The sequence below is a fragment of the Delphinapterus leucas genome, chromosome 18 (assembly GCF_059928025.1).
Source record: "Delphinapterus leucas isolate spDelLeu-1000000601 "Yukka" chromosome 18, BTC_Dleu_Yukka2, whole genome shotgun sequence".
NCBI lineage: Eukaryota > Metazoa > Chordata > Mammalia > Artiodactyla > Monodontidae > Delphinapterus > Delphinapterus leucas.
The window spans coordinates 44,325,162-44,349,945 of record NC_143146.1 but is presented as its reverse complement, the minus strand read 5'-3'; the positions used below and the strand labels follow the sequence as shown (position 1 = coordinate 44,349,945).

The 24,784-nt window shown below is 44.3% G+C and overlaps 1 long non-coding RNA gene across 9 annotated transcripts in view; it reads left to right on the top strand.

Annotated features, from left to right (window-relative positions):
• LOC115802468 (uncharacterized) overlaps positions 1-24,784 on the top strand; it is a 75,264-nt gene that overhangs the window by 11,777 nt on the left and 38,703 nt on the right. For 4 of the 9 annotated variants that reach the window (XR_016388665.1, XR_016388667.1, XR_016388664.1 and 1 more), the window contains one exon: positions 679-21,316. This is a non-coding gene — a long non-coding RNA (uncharacterized LOC115802468). Of the gene's footprint in view, positions 1-678; positions 21,317-24,784 lie in introns of those variants that run through there. The other 5 variants (XR_016388670.1, XR_016388671.1, XR_016388672.1 and 2 more) reach the window with 4 other exon arrangements.

The following is a 24,784-nucleotide window of genomic DNA, read 5'->3' as shown; positions in this document are numbered from 1 at the left end:
TTTAGGTATCTAAGTGTCTGGACAGTGCTCAGACTGTACTTTTTATCCAAAGGTATCCAAAGCCACTTTAGATGCAAAATGTTTAAAGTTGACCTTTGCTGCTGCCAAAATAGTAGCCACTGGAGGCAGTCTGCAAGATGGCATCTCAGGTTTCTGAGGAAGAAATTAGAATACACAAAGGGGGAGATAAGTGTATAATTACATAATGTAGATTTCATACTTAAATTTATGGGAAAAGCAATAATTAGTTGGCTTTTGGTTTTAAATGGCACTAGCCACTCATTGGGAAATAATTACTCTAATTTCAATTTAATTTACTTTAAATCATTCTGTGATGAAAACAGTTATCAAAAAAGGTCTCCAGAATGGAAGGAGTGCCAAGTCAGAGGTATATAATATGTTTTAATTCTCTCAGAAGAATTACTCTTTAATGGCTTGTTTTTCTTTCCTTCTTAAAAGAAAATTATCAAGGTACTTTCTGCCATCTTAAAACTAAGTTTTTAGTCAAATGAAATGGCTTTTCTGTTTTTGAAAATGTTGTGTGATGCTTTAATTTAGCTTCCTAGAAATGCATATTGAAGACCTTTTATTAACTTAAAATATCTTAATTTCCAATGAAGATCAAACCCTCCTAAATTACCTGTAACTTAAATGGCATATTTATCATTGCTTTCTCAGTACCAGTAGATAACTTCTCCATCGGTGAAGGAAACATGCAAAGCTGCTAGGCAGAAAAAGAGAACTATAATTTTGGGAAGTGGTCGAAAAGGAAAAGCTACTATTAGAATTGGTAACTCTTTCTTTTTTTAAATGCTACTAGAACTTATACCCCTTATATATCCAGTGTGCTAAAATTAAAACAGCCTTAATGGTTATTACTTAATGGTTAATTATTTCCTTAACGGTTAGCTGTTAATATTATTTGTGGTTCTTATGGAACACACCTAGGATGTTCCTAACACATAGTGTTTAATATGTATTAGATATTAATTTTAATATGATAAAGCTCGTGAAGTGACAAAATCCATATCCAGATATGAGGTCACCTTTTCTCCCTTTCTTGTGGGGTCCAGGCCTTAGGAAAGAGAGGGAAGCATGTGATGTGTCTAGTGACAACCCCAAAATCAAGTAGGCAGAGCCCTTGGTGCTTTACAGATATGAATACACTTTTTTGTCATCACAACCCTGTGAACAAACAGTGTTTTACAGCAGCGCAGACAGGTTAGGGTCAGGCGCAGCGGGGAAGTGGGATCAGGCAGGAAAAGAACATCGGGAGAGTCGGGGGGAAGGCCGGTTCCAGGGCCTTTACTAAGGAAACAACAAAAATCACAGACGATAATGACTGTTTTTTCCCAAATGCAGGAATCAGTGGAAAAACTAGAAAGGATCATGTTCAGAATTTTGATCAGTTGTGTCTAAATATGTAAAAGTCAGTTACTTTCCCATTCTCCAGAAATAACACTAAAAAGCAAGGAAACATCCCATTTGCAATAGTCACAAAAATTAGTAAAAATCTAGAAGTCAGTTCAGTGTTCACCTGAAAAAGTTAGTGCAAAAGGATAGATGAAACATTTTAAACATATATGTTAACATTAATAAAATATAATGTTAATATATGATCTATTAACATATAAAGCCACTGACAGAGGGAAAGACGGATTGGTGGAAGAGTCCAGAAACTGGTCCCTGTTTACTTGAGAATTGTATTTTAACTTAGACAATTTTACAGTCTAACTTGACTTTTTGTCTAATTGACTGATTGAAGCATTGATAATTCATTTAAACAGAAATTAGATATTTGCATCACAGCATACACAAATTCTAGTCAGTCGAAAAGGTGCAAATGCAACTAAATGCAAGAAGCAAATATAAAATACAGGAGAGAATTTCTGTGTAAGTGCAGGGAGTACAGAAGCCTTCCTAAGTAAGCCATAAAACTCAGAAGCCATAAAGTAAAAGATATTTAATTACATGAAAATTTAAAACTCTTCTACAGTTCAAGACGTAAACAAAACAAAATGACAGACACAAAAGTTTGGTAGTATATTAACATATAAAGGTTACTGTTGATATAGAGAAGAACCCACAAATAAATGAAAAAGGATAACCAAATTTTAAAAAGGCAGGGGCTGGTTTCTACCTGTATGAGCAAACAACTCAGAAGTACAGCTGACTACTAGACAAATGAAGAGGGGCCAACTTCTTTAGGAAATGCAGATTAAAATCATGGGATTTTCTTCCCATCTGATGGGCAGAAATTCTAAAGACTGATAACATCTGGTGTAGACGAGGGAACAAGCACATTTTGCCTATGTTAAGTGTAATAAATGTGTTCAATTTTGGAGCAAGGTTTGCAGCGTCCATCAAAGTTCAAAACTCTCTTGCTCTTTGTCCAAAGACTTTTACTTCTAGGCACCTGCCCTCTGCCAGTACTCTGCCTTGCACAGAAGTGTGCATAAAATCAGGCACCCGCAAGTCCAATGAGGGATACTTATGTAATGGGGAAAATCTAGAGACAACCCGGATGTCTTTCAGGAGGGGTCTGGTGAAGGAAATTAGGATCCATCCGTGGTATGGAGTAACGTGTGTGTGGAGAACGGGGAAGGTCTGTGAGCAAACTGGGATTATGACCTGATATATCATCAGGTTAAAAGGAAAAAGAGCAGGTGTAGAAAAGGACATGTCTATTATTCCACTTAGAAACCCACAGTGCTTGTATTTGTAAATACTATATATGTATATATGTACATATGGAAACATGCATATATACACGTATACACATTTGTGTATCTGATCCTGAAAATGCACAAAAGGCTGTTAATGGCAACCACCTCTATGGAAGGGAATAGATCTTTATATATTTACTCTAGTTTTCCTAATCGTGTGCAAATTTAGAGTTAATTTTTTATTTAAAAGTTAGGCAGTCAGGAGAGGCCTAGTGACTCCTTTGTGGGCTTCTCTCACCACAGGATGCACTTTTCGTGCCCTTCCTGTTTCTGGTTTGTCTTTTGGAGCAGACACCACTGAAATGAGCATCTTGTCATCGCTTGCCAACTGCCTGCAGTTTTCTTGCGCCCTCCTAACCCTCACCACCTTTGTGAGATGCTGTTTCGCGCTGAGGTGGTGCCTTTGCCCTCACACACAACCCTCTGTTACCTTGGGGAGTCCCGGGGTTTCTCAGTGGGCATTCTAGAATACTCATCCCAGAGATGCCGTGGGTTTTTCAGCCACATGCACTTGGGGAAAACTCTGTTCCTGTATGAATTATCCTCTTGGGAGTTCACGATTCACCGGAGCTCTTGAGACGCTCTAGGAAGTTGAGTCAAGAAACCCATGTAGCCCTGTTAATTCAGGATTTCCTAAATTTCTAGGACTGACTGTGGCACTGCTTTTCCAGTCACAACCATCCTTATCAGCTTCCCTGATAGACTCCCTGGGGAACGCTGCTCAGAGTCTGTCCTGGAAGCTTTGTAGTCCCAGGATTACCCGCTGCTTCCACGCCCACCCGGGCCCCTGGTAGGGCTCTGTCAGCCTGGCACCTTCTCCCTGCCCCCCAACTCATTCAGGCCACAGGCACTGCCCTTGCTCTGGGATTTAGTGATAACGCCTGGGAGCGGTGGCCCAGCACAGCCCACGGCAGTGCTCGGCGTGGCTCACAGGTTTTAAAACACACAATTTGAGCCCTTACTGGAACATGGGAAGATGATTTAAAGCCAGATGTCTTATTTCATAATCCCCGTGTCTCTGAAAGTGGGAGAAACAGACTGGGAGGGCCGTATGTTTCAAGCAAAAGGGAGACTGTTTCTCTGTGGAAGTAAAGAAAGGGCCCTCACAGTTAACAGGTAACGTAGGGAGTTTGTGCTGAGTCTGTCATGTTGGGCCTGTTATACTCATTTATATGACCGTTGGGTCCCTATTGGCATTTGCATTTACTGCCCAAGCTTGAAACTCCCCAGTGTCCCTGTCTTGGTCACGAGCCCTAATTCTGTTGACCTAGAAAGTTCTTTGTGGGAGCTTTCCAGCAGGCCTCTCCCCCAGTGTCCCCACCCTTCAGCCCCTATGTCCTAGTGCTTTTTCTAAAAGGCACAACTCCTTGTTGTGCAGACCTGATTGCTCCTCGTTGCTCCAGGATCCGATCGATCCAGTTCCCAGGAGAGCGTGTCCACAGGGCCCTCTGCTGTCTGCAGTCCTGCCCCCAGCCAGGCACCCAGCACCCCAGGTGCTGCAGAGAACTTGCTGTTGTCCCCTGTGCCTTGGCAGAGACAGCTGTCTGCCAGATGCCATTCCTTTGTCTCCCCCTGTCCTGACCCCTCCCACCTCCCTTCGTCTGAAACCATCAATCTTCCCTCAGGCAGAGGTACTTGCTCAGCTGTGTGCTTCCACAGTGCTTGTCCTGTGGAATTTGAATTCCCTCCACAGCCGTCTTGCTAGGTTGGGAGCAGCTGATTCCCCTTCACCTTTTTCTTCCTTCCCTCAGCTCCACAGCAGGGACACTCTCGGGCACCGTGCACATTTAATCTTCAATTTCTAGTTGTTATGACACTGTTGATGTGATGATACTATCTACGTTCACAGTAGGTTGGATAAATGTGCGGGGGATGACTGTAAATACAGATTCTTTGTAAATCCAGGTTCCTAAGTCTTCCCCCTTTTAATATTTTTCCCCTTAAATCATGTGTCCTTTTTGCTGCTCCAGCTCTATGATTGGACTGTCACCTGGGGAGCCTGAGGCAGCAGAATATCAAAGAGGGTAGACACTAAATTTTTATTTTTTTTTTATTTATTTATTTAATTTGCGTTACGCGGGCCTCTCACTGTTGTGGCCTCTCCCATTGGGGAGCACAGGCCACGGACGTGCAGGCTCAGCAGCCATGGCTCACGGGCCCAGCCGCTTCGCGGCATGTGGGATCTTCTCGGACCGGGGCACGAACCCATGTCCCCTGCATTGGCAGGCACTCTCAGCCACTGCGCCACTAGGGAAGCCCTTTGCTGTTTAATTTTAATGAATCCCACCGTTTAGAAGTGGAAGAATAAGATAGGATGTGTTTGAGAAAATGGAGAGAGTTATTACATATTTTCCTTGTTATCCAGAATAGCATGTCAGCTCTTCTTCTGTTTGTCTCCTTTGGTTGTCAGTGGAAGATAATTTTGGCTTGCTCACTTTCCAAATCAGAAACTGAAGTCAAATACTAACGTATCCTAGATGAAACTTGACTCATTCATTTTTTGTGTGTGTGTGGTACGCGGGCCCCTCAATGCCGCAGTCTCTCCCGTTGCAGAGCACAGGCTCCGGACGCGCAGACCCAACGGCCACGGCCCATGGGCCCAGCCGCTCCGTGGCATGTGGGATCCTCCCGGACCAGGGCACGAACCCGCGCCCCCTGCATCAGCCGGCGGACCCCCAACCACTGCGCCACCAGGGAAGCCTGACTCATTCATTTTTGAGAGTCTGTATGAGCCCTGTGCAAGGTGCGGAGAATGAAAAGACAAATTTATTGACTTCAGTAGATGTTTACATAGCATTGAATGTGTTCCAGACGCTGATCTGAATTCCATCAGTTATCTCCTTTTGCATCATAGAACACTTCATGACAGGGACTTAAAACCACAGCCATTTCCTTGGCTCAGGATTCTTTTCAGTCAGCAGGTGGGGCTGGGCTCAACGGGGTGGTTTCTTCTGCTGGTCTCATCTGAGATCACTTATTCAATCAAAGTCATCTGGTGATCCACCTAGAGTCTAAATGACCCCCTTCATCTGTCTGGCAGCTGGTGCTGACTGGTTGTTGGCTGGGCCTTTTATTTCTAGCAGGCTATCTCGGGCTTGCTTACATGGCAGTGATGTTTCAAGAGGGCAGGTATAGAAGCCACATGCCCCTTGAGGACTCAGCTTGGAAGATGCACAGCGTCACTCCTGTTGCAGTCTCTTGGTCAAAGCAAGGCCACAAGGCCAGCCCAGATTCAAAAGGCGAGGAGCACAAGACCCCACCTCTTTCTGGGAGGGCTGCAGAGAATTTGTGGCCATTTAGTCCTCACATCAGAGAGGCACAACAGAGAGATTTAGTAACTTGTTCAAGGTCACACAGCTTGGGACAATACAGTGTTTTAAGTGCTTTGAAAGCTGCTGCTCATTATTTTTAAATCTTACCACCACTATTCGGACCAACTTATTTTTTTTCTCTGCAGCCTTGTAGAGAAAGGGTCATTCACATTGCTGTGTGGCTGCCATGGGTTGGAAGCTTCATATATGTTGTACCACTGAACTATCATAACTAGTATGAAATGGAGATATTATTATTCCTAATATTCAGATGAGGAAACTGAGGCTCTTGGAAATTGAGTCTGAGTCGTATAAGAGAATGTTAACTCACTGTTCCATGTGCAAGAGTGGTCATCCTAAGTAAATTATAAATGTCCTGTCACAGATCTTTTTTTTAATCTCTTGTTTGCATCTGGAAAATGGTTTTTAAAACTTTTCTGTTGCTGTGTTAATGGAAGTTGCACATTGCAGAAAAATAGCTGGAAGAAGAAACATGTTTTTCAGATGTCCAGTGGAGCCCCAGAATAGAAGCAAGATGAATATTCCATTCCACATTGGCAACATCAAAGGAGATGATGCTTTAGAAAAAAGATTTCTCGACAAAGCTCTTGAACTCAATATGATCTCCCTGAAAGGGCATAGGTGAGTACATGTCCCATCCAGAAGCTTGTCAGAGAATTGGTTTAGTTTTCAGACGCTGAAGGAGACACATCTAGGAGCCTGCCCATCCTGGGGTAGCAGTTATTGTAACTAGTTGGGAAAGACCGTTTGTTACAGGGGTGCTCCTGCTGCTGCTTACAGGCCCCTTAGTGCGATTCCACGGCCGGGAGCATGGGGTGGGGGCCACAGCTCCTAGGAGCTTTTGTCAAAATTACCTTTGAAAATCTCTGCTCTGACAGCACAAAGGGTGCCATCCCATCTCTGGTGCAGCTGGCACAGCCTGTTCAGTGTAAGAACAGACACTGCTGCTCCCCCGAACATCAGAGACAGTAGTTAAATCTGTCAGCTCCATGAAAAATGTACGTTCTCACGCATGAGAATAGCTGCCCGCTCCCTGCTCCCCGCACGGCAGGCTCATCGAAGAGTTGAACTAACCTAGGTTACCTGTGAGCGTGTCGGTCCTTCACTGCGTTGGAAAGGAATTTTCTAATGACTGAGATGTGTGATGCTCCTGGACACCTGCGGGGGCTTTCAGGTGGGAGGTTGGACACGATGGCCTCAGGTGCCTTGACTCTCGCAGGAGCTGGTGACGGGAAGGAGGGTCGTCCTGATGCTCAACCAGATGTTCCTGTTCTTAACGGCTGCATCGGTGGTTCTTCTGGGTCCATGGGAGGGATTCGGGCCTCTCTGCATAAGGCTGTCACCATCGAAGATGTCAGAAGCTGCCAGCCTTCATGAAGCATTTTTTGGAGATGCACCAGCTATGAGCACATCCTAACCAATATACACTCTGCCCTTGAAGAGTGTACAAAATTGAAAGTCACTTGGGCATGTCTAAAAAAACCTAAACAAACAGTATTTTTCTCGAATGAACATACTTATGATAGATTTTCTTCTTTTTCCAGAGAACAGCAAAACATCCACAGCTATCCCAAGCTGTTGAAACTTAACCTTAATTCTAACTTGAACTGGAAGCTTTTAAAAAGTCTTCTCTTGCTTTTCTACCAAATTCTAGCTACTGTTCTCTTTGCTACTACTTTTTCTGCCTAGATCTCATATTCAAAGCTGCCTGTGGGTTTAAGTATATGCAAATTGCAGGTTGTTGTTTTTAGAGACAAACAGACACACAGCATGGAGGGTGGGTGGGGCCCTATAGGTGCTGAATTTTGATCCTTTGCAAGATGACAGCAGTGGGGTCTTCTGGACTTTCTTTATACGGTTATTCTCATAAAGCGATAAAAGTGACTTACTATATGTTTATATAGCAAGGTCTGTTTTTAATACCAAATAGTTTATATCTCTATGCATTTATATCTCTGTGCCTTTATATTTCTAATAATACGGTTCTTGTTGGTATATGTTGAGGCTTTGAGAATTTGTTAGGATCCCTGACCTTGTGCATTAGAGTGTTATGTTCTCAACAGTTGTGTGCCTCCCATTACCCCTCCCCTCTCCCTTTTTAAGCTGCTTCACAAGATTTAGGAGCTCCCTGATTCACTTTTACTTTCCTTTCAGTGGGTAGAGGAATGGTTGGTTGGTTGGTTGGTTGGTTGGTTGGTTGGTTGGTTTTGTTTTTCAGTTATGCTGTTAAACTAAAAATCTGTGTTAAATTCCCTTACTGTTTCTTCACGTGACTGTTCTCTTTCTGGTGTTTGACCAGTAATGCCTTGAGTTCGGGAAGATCTTTGCTGAAGAGTCTTTTCCCCTACTGTTCATCCATTGTCAGTATTTTATGTTGACCGTGTGAAGGACATTAAAGTCCTAAAACATCTAAACCTTTGTCAATGAATTTCTTTACATGCTTTTTAGACAGATTGTTCTTTTTAAAACTTTATGCTGGGAAAACTTGAGTCTAAAACTAGCATCCGTGAAGGGTATTTTGTTCAGAAAGGTGTAAGACTTGAGTTCTGCACATCCATGTTTTTAATGATTCAGCATACTGGTACCTTTCCGTTGGCTTTTGGAATGGACATTATCAACAAACCACCTTACAACACAGCTCACGGTATAAAGTTGTATGAACTTTGTCCCACTTAGGCTGGAAACATGCCACTAGGACAGTTTTGAGCTATCTTCGTGTTTCGTTGGATTGTGTAATGAGGACTATACTGATCTTTCGTCCCAGCTCTGCACCAATTAGCTGGGTTAGTTGGGTTTCCTGCTTAGGGCTAAACCTTGCCAGTCTTGGTTCTCTCATCTGTAAAATGGAGGATTGAAATAACTCCCCCACTTATCTCAGTGATGTTTGAAGAGCTTAAAACAAGGGCTCAGTGCAGGATGTGACTGTTTAAACACAGTAAATATTTCAACAGCAAAAGCCGGCCAGTCCATGGATGCCATCCGAGTGTTCACATATAATAGTGCTCAGAGTCTATTTTGCCTCCTTCCTCATCCATTCATATGATGGTTACAAGTCCCTGTGGTTTGTACCGGCCCCAGATCTCTTGAATCTCCACTTATTTCCATTCCCATTGCCACCGCCAGCTCTGTCATCCCTCAGCGGATCATTTCAGCAGCCTCATCTGCCCCCACCTGCCCCTACCAGCACAGCCAGTTGGACCATCACTTCCCCTTCATGCTCCTCCTTGGTTCATAAAAATCCCAGACTTCTGAGCCCAACGGTCACAGCTTTGTGGTGTCTGGTCTGGCTTCGTCTTTCTTGTGTTTCTGGTTCTTGGAATGTGGCAAGCATATATGCCCATGCTACGTCGGGTAAGCCTGGAGTTTCTGCCCCCACTCAGCAAGACTGACGTTCCTTCAAGACACCTGCCAACCTCCTGACCTTGTTTGTGTCTCCTGCATTGGAAGGATGCACTTTTCCTTTGTTCTTATAAGCGTGACCCTTTTATCCCATCACAGCACCTCCATTCTGTGTTTTCCTGTGCCGAGGGTGTCTGCTTACGTGCCTTCCCCATCAGAGCAAGAAACAAGCCCTGTTTCTCCACCTCCATCACCTGGCATCCTGCCTTGCCCTTAGGAGGTGCTCAACGACTATCTGTTTCATGAATGGAAAGACAGGGCTTCCTGAATTTCGCAAACAGCCTACAGTAAAGGCAGAGGTACAATCTCACATATGTGGATGTTTTAATTTTTCAAAAGCTTACTATATAATTTCATTTTTAACTAAAATTTAAAATCTTGGAGGGCTCCCAGACTCTTCTTTACATATGTGTGAAAGTGTTTGGAAAACGGTGAGCAACTGCATTCATACCAGGACAAAGGATAGTCACTGTTGTCTGGCGCACAGATAGCTGGATGATACTCACTGAGCGCAAACCTTGACCTTTGAATGCCTCAAGTGAGTGAACGGATGCTAGTCTGCTGACCGCGTAGAGAGAGGGGAAGGGGAGATAAGGATGCAGGCCCCGGTCTACAGGCTGCGGGAGCCACAACTGGCCAGTCTAGCCCAGCAGAATAGCCCCGAAGAGAAAAGTACAATCTTGGCTTCCATCTAGCCAGGTGAAAAGCTGTAGGCATCCCGAGAAATGAAACTTGAAGTTGAAACGTAAGAAATGTAGGAAGTTACAGGTCATTCTGGGGGAAAAGAATAATGATGTTATCCAGCAGAGTAAAAAGCGGCTAGAGGCTGAATCATTCTTTCTTGTTCCCTTTCCCCAGTTTAAAACCATAGGTTCTTTAGGTTGAAAGTCCAGGGGTTGAAGCAGAAATCTTTAGGAGTTCTTAGGAAATGACAGGTGAGCAGGTTAATAACCTCAGGTAGGAACAATTCTGCTGTAAAACACACTGGGGAAAATACTCCTGAATTTCTGATGAATTTAAATCGAGGGCAGTCTAACATATTTTCTAAAGAACTATGTTCAAATTAAGGCTCCGGCTGATGTTACCCAGTCGCCTCCCCCATTAAGCCATCTCCAGTTCTCCCAGTGGCATATTGTTCAAGATATGGTGTCTTCCATGAGCAAGGTTCTTGTGTTTTCGGGGGCAAGATATATCAGTTAGGATTTTGTTGGTCACAATACATAGAAACCTTGGTCCCAACTGGCTAAAGCAAAAAAAAAAAAAAAAAAAAATATTGCTTGATGTAACTGAACAGTCCAAAGACAAAGGCCAGCCCAGATCTGGTTTACTCCAGAGGCCCATGTTGTGTATTCTTTGGAGCCAGCTTTCTGGAATTCTGCATCTTTGTCCCCCTTCATGTCATGCTTCATGATAACCACATTGGTGACATTGCCTCTTCAGAACAGGTCTTTAGCTCTGCTTTCCTCGCCAGTGTGTCCAGCCTCACTCTGCTTGGGCTGCCTTAGGTCAGGTTCTCGTTCCTGTGCCAATGAGTAGGACCTGGAGGAAGGGACATGCTAACTGGCTGGAATACAATAGGACCCATCCTTGGAGCTGGGTAGGTGGCCAATCCCACGTAAACCATATAGAAGCCTGTGCAGTTTGCCAAATCAGTTCTGATTTTTGTTGCCCTTATGGAGCTTATAGCTTCATCAGGGAGGCAGACAAACAAATAAGCAAATGGATACAAGATATGAAGTGAAAGAACAGAGCTGTGAGAGTAAATGTCAGGGAGACACAGTCCAGATGGCGAAATGGGAAGTGACCTTTGAGTTGAGATCTGAATGGTTGAGCAGGAGTTAATCAAGAAAAGAGGTTAGGGAGAGACAAAAGCCACATGAGCATTTGGGGGAACATTTATCACTTTACTTTCTCTTAGGAGACTTGGTGTGTGATGCTCAAAATATTGAGCAACCAGTATGGTACCCTAAAGAGGGCAAAATTACAAGTGGCCAAAGGAGGATGACTACAGGAAAGCACCACCTTGCCCTAGGTGGCCACAGATGAGTGGCCCACTGCTGGCGTCTGAGGCCCACAGGGCTAGGGCTGGGGCAGAGACTTAACCAACTAGGATGGAAGTAGTAGATAAGTATATAAATAACTGGTATGGCAGCAGAGGCGTGTACCTGCTGGATTTCAAGCCTGAGTGTACCCCCTTTTTTTCTGGGCCTCTCTCCACTGTTTACTGACCACCAAACGTTACCTATGCAATATTCAATAAATGTTGACTAAACATATAGATGACTATATTGATAGCATGGGGAAATTATCTACATTCATGCCTGATTGATATTGATAGAAGATTTCGCCCCAGAGCAAATTAGCAAATGGTTCCCTAGATTCCGCAGAGCAGGTCAGACGTTGCTATTCAACTAGAGCCTTCTGGGATTTGAATCAGCATCTGCCTGAGGTTTGCAAGTTGAGGGGAATCTCAGCCTGGAGACACATGTCGATTCCACGGTACAGTGTTGGAAGCCCGCACGGAGTAATAAACTTATAGTTGTGTTCATTTTGAACCATTTAATACTTATTGACTTAATGGGCACGTTAAAAAAAAATCATGAGTTGAAGCCTTAACATCTTGTTTCCCGTCTTTTCTTGAAGGGGGAGAAAATTTGGGCCTGCATTTCAGCATGGAGGTTTGTCTGCAGCCAGTAGAGGCTGCCTCTTTAGATGGTGTGCTCTAATTTTCCTTTCTTCCACCTTTCTCACTTTTCTCATATTTGTTGCGTACTTGTCCTTGGGTACCGGGTCTGAAAATAGCAAGATTTAAGCTTTCTATTAGGAAACCATCGCAAGGTAAAAAGTGTACGATGATCCTTGGCATCACCCTTCTGGCCTTTTCCACTGTTTTAACCCCAGCAGCAGGAGCATAAACTTTCCAGCTGTGTGAAGGACTCAGAACTGAGCCAGAGCAATCCCCAAACCAGCTGAAGTTAGTCTGTTAGCTTTGTGCAGGCTGAAAGCTTTAAATAATCGTTTCCAGTCATACCTTCTGGTCATTTCCCTTTAGTGTACAGTTTCCACCTCCAAGTTCTTCTCTTACACCCTGAGAGGCTGGCCCAGAACTAACCTAGGAGCCTCCACTTGGGTGAATAATTGTCACTAGCCTCCCTTTAGTCTCTTAATCATCTCTCCTGTTTAGGGCTGAAGTCTAGTTCTATACGATTTCAAGTAAAACTCCTATCCGCAAGTCACTGATCCATTCATTCAACCTTACCTAGTTAGTTAGCAAAATGGGGAATTGTATTGACAAGATCATTATCCTTAAGCGATTTGGAGGCTAGTAGGGAAATTAAAATGTCCACATGCAATTGTCACACTCTGGGACAAGTGCCTATCAGGTAGGGTTGCAGATAAAATACAGGACACCCGGTTAAACTTGCGTGGTTTATTTGTTAAATCTGATAACCCTACCACCGGGGAAAGTGTTGGGTGCAAGGGAACAGAGGTGAGGAGGACCAGGAGGGGTTAATTCAGAAGAGGTGCGGGATAGGGGAGGGCTATGTGAAGACAGAGAATAGCACGTGTGAATGCCCTGACTTGAGAGGTGCCCCAGGAAATTGAGGGGCCTGAGGTTCAGGGTGTGGGAATGTGGAGGGTGGAGGAGTATGTCAGGGGAGGGGAGACTGGAGACACGATGAAGTCCTGCCATGGAATGTGGACTGGATCCTAAGTACAACGGGCCAGCCATTGTAGGACTTGAAGCGGCAGAGTGACGTAAGATACGCATTTGAGAAAAATCCTTCTGGCTGGAGTGTAGTGACTGATTAGAAGAGGGAGTCTGGAGACAGGAGAAGGCAGAGCGGTGCTTGCTGCAGTAACGATAGTGAGTGATGGCGGTGACTGTGAGGAAGAGAGAGGAATGGATGAGCTACTTAGAGCATGGATGGGTAGATGTGGGAGATGAGGGAAGAGAAAGGTCGCGCGTGAAGATGGTTCCACTCAGTGGGACAGGAGAGGTAGGGAGAAGTGGATACCGCTCTGCAATTTGCCTGTTTGCCTCAGACCGGCTCCCTGCCTTTCCACTGCTCTGCTCCGTGTCACAGGGCTGATCCTGCAAACCCCATCGACCAGATCTCCTCGCCAACTCTTCGAGGTACGTTCAGCCAATGGAAAACATTGGCCAGAGGTTGGAGGGCAGGGGGATGGGAGAAGCCAACATATTTTCCCCTTGCCTTCCGCTCTCTGTTCGGGCAGCTGCAGCAGGGCTGGTGGCCGCTTTGCTCTGAGTGGCTGCCCCACCACGAAGCCACTCCCTCTGTGCCTCCAGCTCCTGCCTGACAGCTGTGGCAACACCACTTCCTTCTTTGCCCCCCAGCCCAGCAGTGGGGTGGGTGTGATTTCCTCTGCTGTGACTCTCTGGGATGTCTCACCATCCCATTTGGCTTTTTAGCTGTTTCATCACCATATGAAATTTGTCGTATTGAACAACCTGTCACGGGGTGTTTTTCTGAGTGGACATTCAGTAATATGGACGTGTTGGACTTGAGGTGCCTTATGAGACATTTAAATGGAGACGTTTTACAGGAAGTCATATATAGATTGAAAGGTGCAGAGAGTGGTCTTAGATGGAGACAGACTTAGCTCGTAATTGAAACTAAGGGAGAGGATGAGGTCCTTCAGAGAGATGGCATAGAGGATGAAGAGCAGAGAGCCTAATACACAGCCCCGAGAATTACCCCAAGGAAGATCAGCTCAGCAAGACACTGGGAGGGTACCAAGAGACAGGAAACTGTCAGGAGGGTTGGGTGGCGCAGAAGACAAGGGAAGAGATTTTCAAGACAGAGACGTTGTTTAAGTTCTAACTCAGCTTGGCGGTTACATAGATAAGGATTGAGAAGTAGTCCCCTGGACTTGTCAACAGAGAAATCATCAGGGGCTTCAAGGAGATCAGTTTCATGAGAGTAGCGGGACAGAAACCAGATCGCAGTGTAGAAGAGAAGGGAGCATTGGGGGGCAAGTCAAGAAATTGATGGCAAAGGGAAAGAAGGGTGGGGTGGATGAATGACAGGAGAATAGAATGGAGGAGGGCATTTCCTTGTGGCTCTTTAATCTGGCTGGGAGGGGCCAACAGAGAAGGAGAGCATGAAGATGTAGGAAGAGAGGATGGCATCCCGAGCCCAAGGAGGACTGGCCCCTGTCTTCAGCTCCCACCAGCTGGATGTTCCCTTCCTGTAGCTTTCCACGTAGGCTGTGGAAGTTGCCCCTTGCCTCCTTGTATCAGCTGTCCTTGATTCGTTCGTCCTTTTCTTATTTCTCAGCACATCTGGGTCATACGTTATGTGAAGACAAACAAATCACCACTGCTGGTTAATTTTCTTGAAAAATCCCCCAGGCAGGTACCATTTTGGAGAACTACATATTGTGCCTCAAAAAACCAAAGTAGCCCATTTTTCCAAAAAACCAAAGTAGCCCATTTTTCCTATCTCATTGGGAGAGATTGCTGTTTCTTGGAGAACCCGATGAAGAGGGTGACTCGCACTTAGGAATAACGTTGCTTGAAAAGTGCAAAAGGTGAGGTAGTTTGGCTATTAGTGTCCTCTGAAGCTTGAGACTTCCTGAGAAATGACAGACTCAGAGCTCCCATTTCCCTCTTAACCTGGACTATGAGCTCATCAAATGAGATGGTAAATAAAGTCACTGACATGTTTTAAAGGATAATTTTTTTCTCTCATTTTCATTCAGAGCAAATTTAATGGAATTTGCATACAACATATGGATGAAATATCCATACGATGGGGCTTGACCATATCCTCATGATTCCCCTTCCCTTTTCTACATCTGGCCCCTTTAGCTCTGCAGACTTAACCCCACACCATCAATCCACCCAGTCAGAACGCTGAGCGTCTCTTCCTACTTCGTATCTGGTGGTTGTCGTCACCTTGTTCTCTACTACTGCCTCCTGCAGTAGCTGTTAGGCCCACGGAGGTTGGTTCACTGTGAGCAAGTAACTGTCAACTCCATGGACAGGTGGAAGTGACTTGGCAGCCGGGATGCGCCCACCCTGAGTTAATTATACCAATGAGGGTCAAGGATAATGGGGATGCAGCTGATCTGCAGAGCCCCGGCAGTTCTGAGACACATGCTCCAGGATCCACACGTTGCTCCATATCCAGCCTTGCCTTTCTTTGTTCTCTCTCTTGACCCCATCCAGGTTTCTGCTCTCCTTGTCCCTTTGGGGAGGGGGGTCAGTACCAGCCCAGGTGTAGTCCCCAAATGCTTCCTACTTCCAGGGCCTACGCAGGGTTGTATATCCACTTACTTGGGTTCCCCTGGCATTCGTGATAACAAGTTGAGTGGTTTCTGCCCTAGGCTTTCTTCTCTGGCATCCTTCCTTGCTGAAATGTCAGAGGAGGCCATTGAGAGGGCATAACCCCCTCCCCTGACCTTGGAATATACATTCTGCCCACCGTTTCCACAGTGGGAACCATTTTCTAAAACTCAGCCTTGAGAGAGTAATGTGTTCTTGAGACCATGTGGACAGTATACGTGACTGAACCCTGTTAAGGTCGCTCTGTAAACTCAAGATTCTGCCGGGTGGGTGCTGAGATCTATTCGTCTTTCGGCTGACAAAGGCAAGCCTTGTAAGCAGGTTCCCTTGCTTGTTAAAACTGCCACTGACTAGCCTGGGGCAGGCTGCCTCTTTCTTCAGTCTCTCATTGCCCTCTGTGTATAGGGGCCAGTTTTCACACCAGCAGATAATCTTAATGCTTTGTTTTCTTCCAAGAATGTACAAATCAATAATGCTTTTGTGATGAAAATTATACAACATTATGCAGAGAACCAAACATATACTTTCCATTACATGTTTTGATGTACTAGTTGGTGTTAAATAGACATATTTCTTTACCCGTGTTCTTTGGACTGTTTTCTTCTTTTATGTCTGTTTTTCTTCAGACGATTTTCTAGTAATTTATACAAATACGTGAATCTGGATAAACTAATATATTTTACTCTCTATTTCAGATTGCATCCTTTGCTCTCCAACAATCATTGGAGTGCTGTTTTCAATATGTCCACGCAGGGATTCAGAATAACAAAAATGCTTTTGAAAAATAATGTTGTAGGTTGACAGAGTGGTTTATAAATTATAGCATACTGTTATGCTCTTAATTCTTCATCACAACCCTGCTTATCATGGCTGGAATTGCTGCTACACCTGTGGGGTCAGCTGGGGGCTGGCTGTAGCCGGGCCGGGGGCCTGACTGGGCCAGCCACATACCTCTTATGCCCCAGCTAGTAACTGGGGCTTGTGCTCATGGGGGTAGCAGGGCTCCGAGAGGGAGAGTAGAAGCATCGTGGGACCTAGCTCTGAGCTGGCACACCATCGTCTCTGCTGCCTCCTATTGGCCATGGCAAGTCACCTAACTTCAAGGGTGGGGAAATCAACTCTGCCTCTTGATGGGAGAAGTTGGAATGTCACATTGCAAAGAGTGAGGACACAAGGAGTCGACCTGGAGCCATTTTTGCAATTTGGGATGGCGCTTGGTGCCTTCCTCGAGGAGGTCGTCCAAAACCATTTTTCAAACATCCCAGGTTCCTATAAATCTCCACCTCTGGTTTGGCGGCCCCTAAAAATTCCCAGTCAGTTTTGGTGAGGGGTCACTTGGTGACAGTGTTGTCTTTCGAAATGAGTAGTTCCGTTATCGACATTACATTGCTCCCTATACATTATTTATAAGGTTTCCCTGTTTGTATGTGCAAACTATTTCTGTGTATATTTTGAGAAATACATTGTACAGCCCTCTTTTTTTTCTTTCACACACCCTAGAGATGTTATAGAGGCAGTCAAAGTGTCCAAATTTTTGAGAAATTGGAAGAATCAACAGTTCCCTGTATGGAATGCTGCTAACGATGGCAATTCCCGCTACAGTACCTTTCATCTAAGACACTTAGGGTCTGTTAACAGATTAAAAGTAGTAAAAGATGCCAGTCGAGAGAATTTTCATTATCTTGTGCTCTGTAAACTTGGATTTTCATTGGTTTGAATGATCCTGAAAATAAATTTTTCTTAGTAGGGGCATAGAAGCCTCTAGCGGTATTCTTAATAAAGCAAGGTGAGTTATAAGCAATCATCTGATGGAGGGTAAATGTACCACACTCCATTTTAAGAAAAATACAATATGAAAGTCTTACCATGGAAGAAAATCTTTATATGATCTTTAAAAAAAAAAACTTCAAGAAAAGTAAAGGCATGACACCATATTCAGTTTAAAGTCAGTGACTTATAAGCAAAGCAAAGCAAAGATAGCCTGATTAAGGCCGTTGCATTGTTCTGACATTTTTTAGGTCTCACCCATTTCTGTGGCCTTTTTAGAACCTAAGCTTCTAGGGCACAGAGAACTTCATCTTGACTTAGGACTGAGCAAATGCACGGAGCGTTTCTCAATAAATAGGCATTAAATTCTAAGTTCAGAAGGGGCCTTGAGATGCCCTCTCTTTACTCCATGGTAGAACTGTTTTAACCAGCCCCCAAAAACAGATTTTTTTCTTTAAATCTTAAAATTCAAAGATTCCACAATCAGAACTTACTTCTCATATTGCCTTGTGGTCTGTTGTGGGCATCTGTCGAATGGTGTGAACTCTGCGTGGGGACCCTCGCCTACCCTCCAGGCCCATGGTTTGCGCTGCTGTGGTGCCATGCTCTGCTCAGGGGCCTTCTTCTTTGGAGGCCTGGGCTCCAGTGAGCCTTGGCCATGTTCTTTTATGGACCCTTGAGTGCTTGACCACTCTGACCCTCAGTCTCATTTGCAGGTTCTGGGGAGGATTAAATGAGCTCATGTGATATCCAGGTGACTGAGGCAGAGTAGGCTCAGGAGGAATCTTAGCTTCGTTTTCATTAGCTGCGGAGAAGAGGATGACCCTAGGGATGAGCTACGTGGACTCCAACTTGGTGCCTCTCCAACGTTAATATGGGTATGCCTCTCTTGTGGATCTTGTTAAATGCAGGCTGTTATTCAGTAGTTCTGGGTGGGGCCTGGATTCTGTGCTTCTAACGAGCTCCTAGGTGACGGTGACCCTGAGAGCAATGGTCCAGCTCCTGCCTTTCTCCCTTCTTTCTGGAAGAGCAGGACGTCTGCCCCCCGGGAGGAGAAAACATCCGCAACGTGACTACTAAGAACCAGCTTCCCTCACAGGCGAGGGACCTGTACCACTGCTCCCAACCACTTTGTCTGAGGCGCAGCAAGCCAAAACACTGACATGCTGAGATTTGCTGCAAAGAGGAGGTTTATTCACAAGGCAGCCAAGTGAGGAAGTGACGTGACAATAGGTCTCAAATCCGCCTCCCCAAAGGCAAGGGGCTTGGGGTATCTGTGGGATAAAGGATAAAGAAGCAGGGCAGTATGAGGCATGGGGAGCACGATGAAAGGTGATTGGGAAAAGGTGTGCTCCTCATTGTTCTGAGCTGGCGTAACTAGGCTACGGGGCTCAGCACATTCTCAGGCTGGAGTTCTCGGCCCTCTGATGGCAGGAGGTCAAAAGGCACTTGCCCAGGTGGAAGATCGGTGGTCCTCTGCAGTCTTAACCAGCTCAGCCTAACTAGACACAGCTGATTCCAAGTTCCTGGACAATACCCGGGGCAAACATCTTATTGCTTATGCTACATGCTACTTGGAGTATGTGCAAGTGTTCAAGCTACCTTGATGAGTGAAGACAGAATTTGACTAATCCTTACACATGGTTTCACCTCCAGACGAGCAGAAGAGGCCTTTAGGCTGAGTCTGGCTCCTGGCACCTGGAATTAGAGGCAGATGGTTTAAAAACGGGCTCTCCCACCCTCTGTGTGATCTTAGGTAGATAGACTATTGAACCTTCCTGTGCCTGTTTCTCCACCAGCAGCATGGGGACACTCAGAGTCCCTGTTTTGGGGGCTGTTATGGGGGTTCAGTGAGATATAGATGCATGCACACACACATGGGAGACACCCAGTGTGTGTTACCTTCGTGCTTATTTGTATTAGGAGACCTGTGTTAGAAGATTTCTGGTTTGGACAACAAATTAGATAGGCGGTCATTACTATAGTTTATGCAACAGCAATTCACGTTACCATTTGCAAAAAAAGAGGTTGGTTGTCCAATGGGGATTATAAACATCCATTTACCATTAGCTACTGAACAGATACTTTACACAGTAACTACTTCAAGTACTATTTTAGATCAATTCTCTATGTTGTCTTAAGCAGGTGTTAACCCCCAATTTCGTGAATAGTACCAAGTAAGTCACTTCAAAATCATCTAGAGCAATCTATTTCACTTAGCAAGCCTAAAGCTATAGTTCAACAATTTTATTTACTGTTCTATGACAAAAATGACTCTGAACAGCTATGCCCTGGATAAGTAATCAGCTAAAGCTAGTTTGACTGACTAAATCTGATTTACTGACTTAATAAGCCATTTGATTTAGAAAGGTCTAATGCATATTTCTCAACCATTCTGCATTAAACTCTTTCCCATGCCTAAAATGTCTTTTTTCCCATTTGGTAATATCTAAATTCCTACTTCTGTGCTGTAGGACTTGGCTGAACTACACCTGCCTTTAGTGAAACTTTTCTCATCTGCACTATTGGAGATCATTTTATTCTCCTCAAGACTCCCACTGGGTTACCTCTGTGTGACACTTGATGATTTGGTGGCATATTTTATTTTATTTTAAATAGCTTTCATTTACTCCGTGCACATCAAACAGTAAATGCTTTCTCTAAGTAAACGTGCATTACAATTTTCTGAACTCTTCTGCTCTGGGCAAGATTCATAAATACACCAGGCAAACATAGTGAAAGAGGAGACAGTACTTGTGTTATATTCAGTTGGGTCTTGATACCTAAGTGTGACTCTTAACCAAGGAGTATGCAGTAATTAAGGCCACAGGTTAAAGTTGTTTAGAGTGTGTCCTAAAGTCTCAGTGGCAGAATTTAAATCTCTACTCTGGAAATTGTAGACTGAGACAAATTACTTCCCTAAACGTCATTTTCTACATCTGAGAAAGATAATAGTATCTACCTTGTAGTAGACTGAATAATACCATTGCCCCCAAATGTCCACCTTCTAATTCCCAGAACTGTGAATGTCGCCTTAAATGGCAGAAGGGACTTTGCCAATGGGATGTAAGTAACGGTTTTGAGATGGGGAGATTCTTCTGGACTACCTGGATGGACCCAGATGTAACCACTGGTGTTCTCGTAAGAGAGAGGCAGAGGGAGTTTTTACTCCAAAGAGAATGTGATGATGAAGTTGGGGTTGGATTGATGTGGCCAGAAGTCAAGGAATGCTGGCAAGGAAACAGATTCTCCCTTAGAGCCTCTAGAAGGAGGATGGATGGCCTTGTCAACTCATGATTCCAGCCCAGAGAAACTGGTTTTGGAAGTCTGTCTTCCAGAACCATAAAAGAACGAGTGTGTGTTGTTTGAAGCAAGCATTTTTGTAGTAATTTTTTACAGCAGCCATAGGGAACTAATGCGTACCTCATAGGAACTATTTCTCCAATTAAAATGTGTGACTGGAAACACACTTGGTGGCATGTCTGGCACATGGTAGGTATGCTACCGTAGGTAGTTCTTGGAAACTGAAGTCTTGATTTTGAGAGATCATCAAAACCAGTACAATGGTTGCCATGTTTCTCCTTGTTCATCCTGGTGACAAACCTGTAGAGAGAGCTCCATCCTTTCCCACAGACCCTACCCCTAGTACTTAGAGGGAAGTGGTTATGTCTCACTTAAGGCACCTTCCTCTTTTCCTTTCTCCTTTTTTTTTCATTAATCTTCATCCAACTGGCCTTTCTAAATTAAAAAAAAAAAAAAAAAACATTTCTCAATGGATTCAGATACTACCCCAAGTTAATATTCCAACCAAGTTCTTGTTCTTCCGGGTCTCATCACCAGAAATTTCTGAGCTGAAATCCTCTCTAGTTTCTAGGATCAGTCATTTTCTCATTTCTCCCCTCTCTAGTTCAGAGTCTTGTCAGTTTAGTCCCTTCCCTAACCACAACATCTAATAAGGTGACACAGCAAAGTGATGAACGTCTAGACGGTCTGGTTTTCATGCTGGGTTTCTGTGCCCTACTTACTGTGTGGCATTAGGCAAGCTATTCAACCCCTCTGGGCCTCAGTTTCCCCCCAAAAAGGTGAATATTATGAATATTCCCTACCTATAAGGTTGACATTATGAGGATTAAGTGAGTTAATATTTGCTAAGCACTTAGAATATTACTTGTTATAGTCTAAGCATTACAATTGTGCTTGTTAATAATAATAAATGCAATTCCAAGCGTATAACTTACTCAACTTTCTGTCATAACTTTGAAGCGTTGGTCTATCTGTTGGCCAGCATTGCAGGTAAATGAGTCGAGGCATGGGCTGAGGCATTGCTACAAGTGAGTTGTGTGTTCCCAGAACTAGGAACAGCCGTGTGAAATAGGTAGTGGTTCTACTTGGAGATGGGGCAGACTGGAAAATGACAGCCTGGGAAGGAGTTGTGGTGTCCATATCTTTGGTGTCAGAGCTGCTGCCTGCTGAAACACCGATACAGGCATAAGCCGTAAAAGGGGGGCTGGGGAAAAGAGGGGCAGAATGGAAAGGGAAAAGAGGGGCAGAATGGAAAAAGTAGCCTCGGAAGGAGGTGTGGTGTCCATAGCTTCAGTGTGAGATGTGCTGTCTGCCTGATCTGAGAAAAGAGAGTGAAAGCGGGAGAACTTCTCCCTAGCTTCTAACTGTTCTCGAGGTCTAGCACGCACTGGACACTGGACAGCTCAGCCTGGGTCTTGACATTCCATTGTACGTGTCACAGAGCAAGGGCTGGCGGGTCAGGGGGTGGGCTGGGGGCCCCACACAATCCCAGCCCCTGGAGGAATCCGGCCCAAGGGCAAAGAGCCCGAGCCCTTCTGGACTTTCTAGCAGCTGGGACTTCTCGCTGTGGGTGGCAGGGGTTTGGCACCGTATGGGACACCATGTGGAGACTGTTGGGGACTGTGGAAGCCTTCTTCTCCAGAACTCACCCTGCCTGGGCACCGGCTCTGCAGGGCCCTCAGCCCTGGGTATGTATCGGCCAGCCCTTCCCCGCAACAGGGCCCAGAGACCAGAGCCTACTCAGAGGTGAGTGCAGGATGCACCCAGAGCTTTCCAGGCTGTGGCCCGCCTCCTCCGTGGACCTCCCCAGCTTGTGTGCGAGCCATGGAGACAGGAGCATCTTCTCCATGACTGCTGAGCTGCCAGCATCACCATGAGCCAGGCGGTGAAGGTTTCTGAGCAGGGGATGCAGAGCCCTGACCCGACTGGATGCTGCACCCCACGATGTCCCTTCCTGGCAGATAGGTTCTTTCTTCACTTGTTTTTTGAAATTTGTTAAAACAACATTTAAACCTTCGACTGTTCTTCAGGGTATATAGATGGTAGTGGCTTAGCCAGGATTTGAAGCAAGCCTGTGTGATTCCAGAGCTCGTGCTCTGGACTCTGGTGCCTCCTTATCATATATGCTTCGTGTGTTACTTTTTCTTTTTTTCTTGAAGTCCTTATGATACTTATCCCTATGTGCCATACCTGTAATGAACACATACACTTCCCTGCAGGAGGTGTTCTTTTGTTCAACGTGTGAATTGGTCATCCACCACACTGGGTTCTAATCTCAGAAGATAGGTCAGGGACCACCAGTTGTCAGCATAGCACCATCCCACATTTCTAATTGAGGCTTGCAGCCTAGATTTTTCCCTTTGGTCTAGTTTGAAGGATCCAGGTATGTAAAGCTTATATTCTAGATAAATCATGGGCTATCCTGAAAGGAATTCATCAATGAATTATTCTGTATGGATTAGAAGCCAGTTTCTCTGGCCTTCCTGGAGTGTATCCAGTAAGGCATCTCATTCATGTCTAGAAAGCAACTATATCATTTATTGCAACTTCAGCATGGAGCGATGTATTGGTTTAAAATAAAGTACGATCAACACAATTTGGTCATTGTGAGTATGCCAGCTGGGTCCACTTTTTACTACACATATGTAACTCTAGAGCTTCTTATGCCCCAGAGAGGAGACATACTCTTGTGTGTCTAGGACAAGGGAAACGTGTTGTTATTCATGAGCTGGAAGCTACAGCATGACAGGAAAGAATTGAAAAATCCTGTTCTTGGTCTACACATCACTTTACCTTGTTCGAATCTTGTTTCTTTGGCTTGCTTCATTGGAGTGTTTTCTCTCTCCTGGGACTGACATTGTGTGTTATATATCAGGCATGTAACATGTAGAAGTTTCAGAACCCAGAATCATATAGATCTGTAAAAATTTATATATTTTTGTTTAAAATCTATTTAAAATTACACTGGGCATAATTCATATATTCCAAAAGTAGTTTGACCCTCTGCTCATGAGGTTCTGTTTATGGTATGTCAAAGCAAATTTGGACTTCCATCCCCAATAAACTTTGAGGTTGGAGGACACAAAAGCTTTTGCTCAGACCTAAATTCTGTCTGAAAAAAAAGGGTAAATATTATAAGCCCTTTCTCACCTCTCCAGGAACAGAAATGATTTACAGCTATGGCATTGAACCATAATTTCCTGATCTCATTTGAGAAGAGTTCAGTAAGAAACAGTGTCTTGATTTTTCTTTGTTTGTTCCCTGTTTTCTTGTCTTGCTTACCAACAATCCACTGTAATACATGAGTGAGTATGGCAGCAGGCTGACTGTTCCCTGGAGCTCATTAAATGAACTGTTTTTCCTAAAATTACTTTTGTCTCCTTGTTTTCAGCCCCTCTTCTTTCCTCTGCCCTTTACTATAACCAGAGCTCAGCAAAAGCTGACTGGCTTTGTGCAGACCCTACTTAGGGTAATCTTTTCTTCATTATTTTATTCATGGCCCCTCCATTTCATTGTTTGTCTTCTCTAATGTGTTGAAATCTTTCTGTGGTTGATGACTTCCACAATGTCTTGGCTTTTATTGGTTGATTACTTTTGGTATTTCTACAGTTTTATTTAAATATTGTTTCAGGAGGAACGGAAAGTAAATATATTTCCTAGTCTGCCATCATGAGCTGAAAATCCCTGGTGATTTTAGCATCCAATGTTCCCATGGGAAAACACCCAACCTTGGCATTAATAGATGTAACACTCAAGATTTCAGCTTTTCTTGAGCAATCACTAAGCATTTAATATGTGCTCATTTCTAATGGGAAAATAATAACTATCTCATGGCGTTGATTTGAGGATTAAATTAGATAATGGACATGAAAATACTTTGTAAGTTTTAAAAATCTATAAAAATGTTTTTTGTCATTATTTGATTTGTTGCTATTTCAACTTTA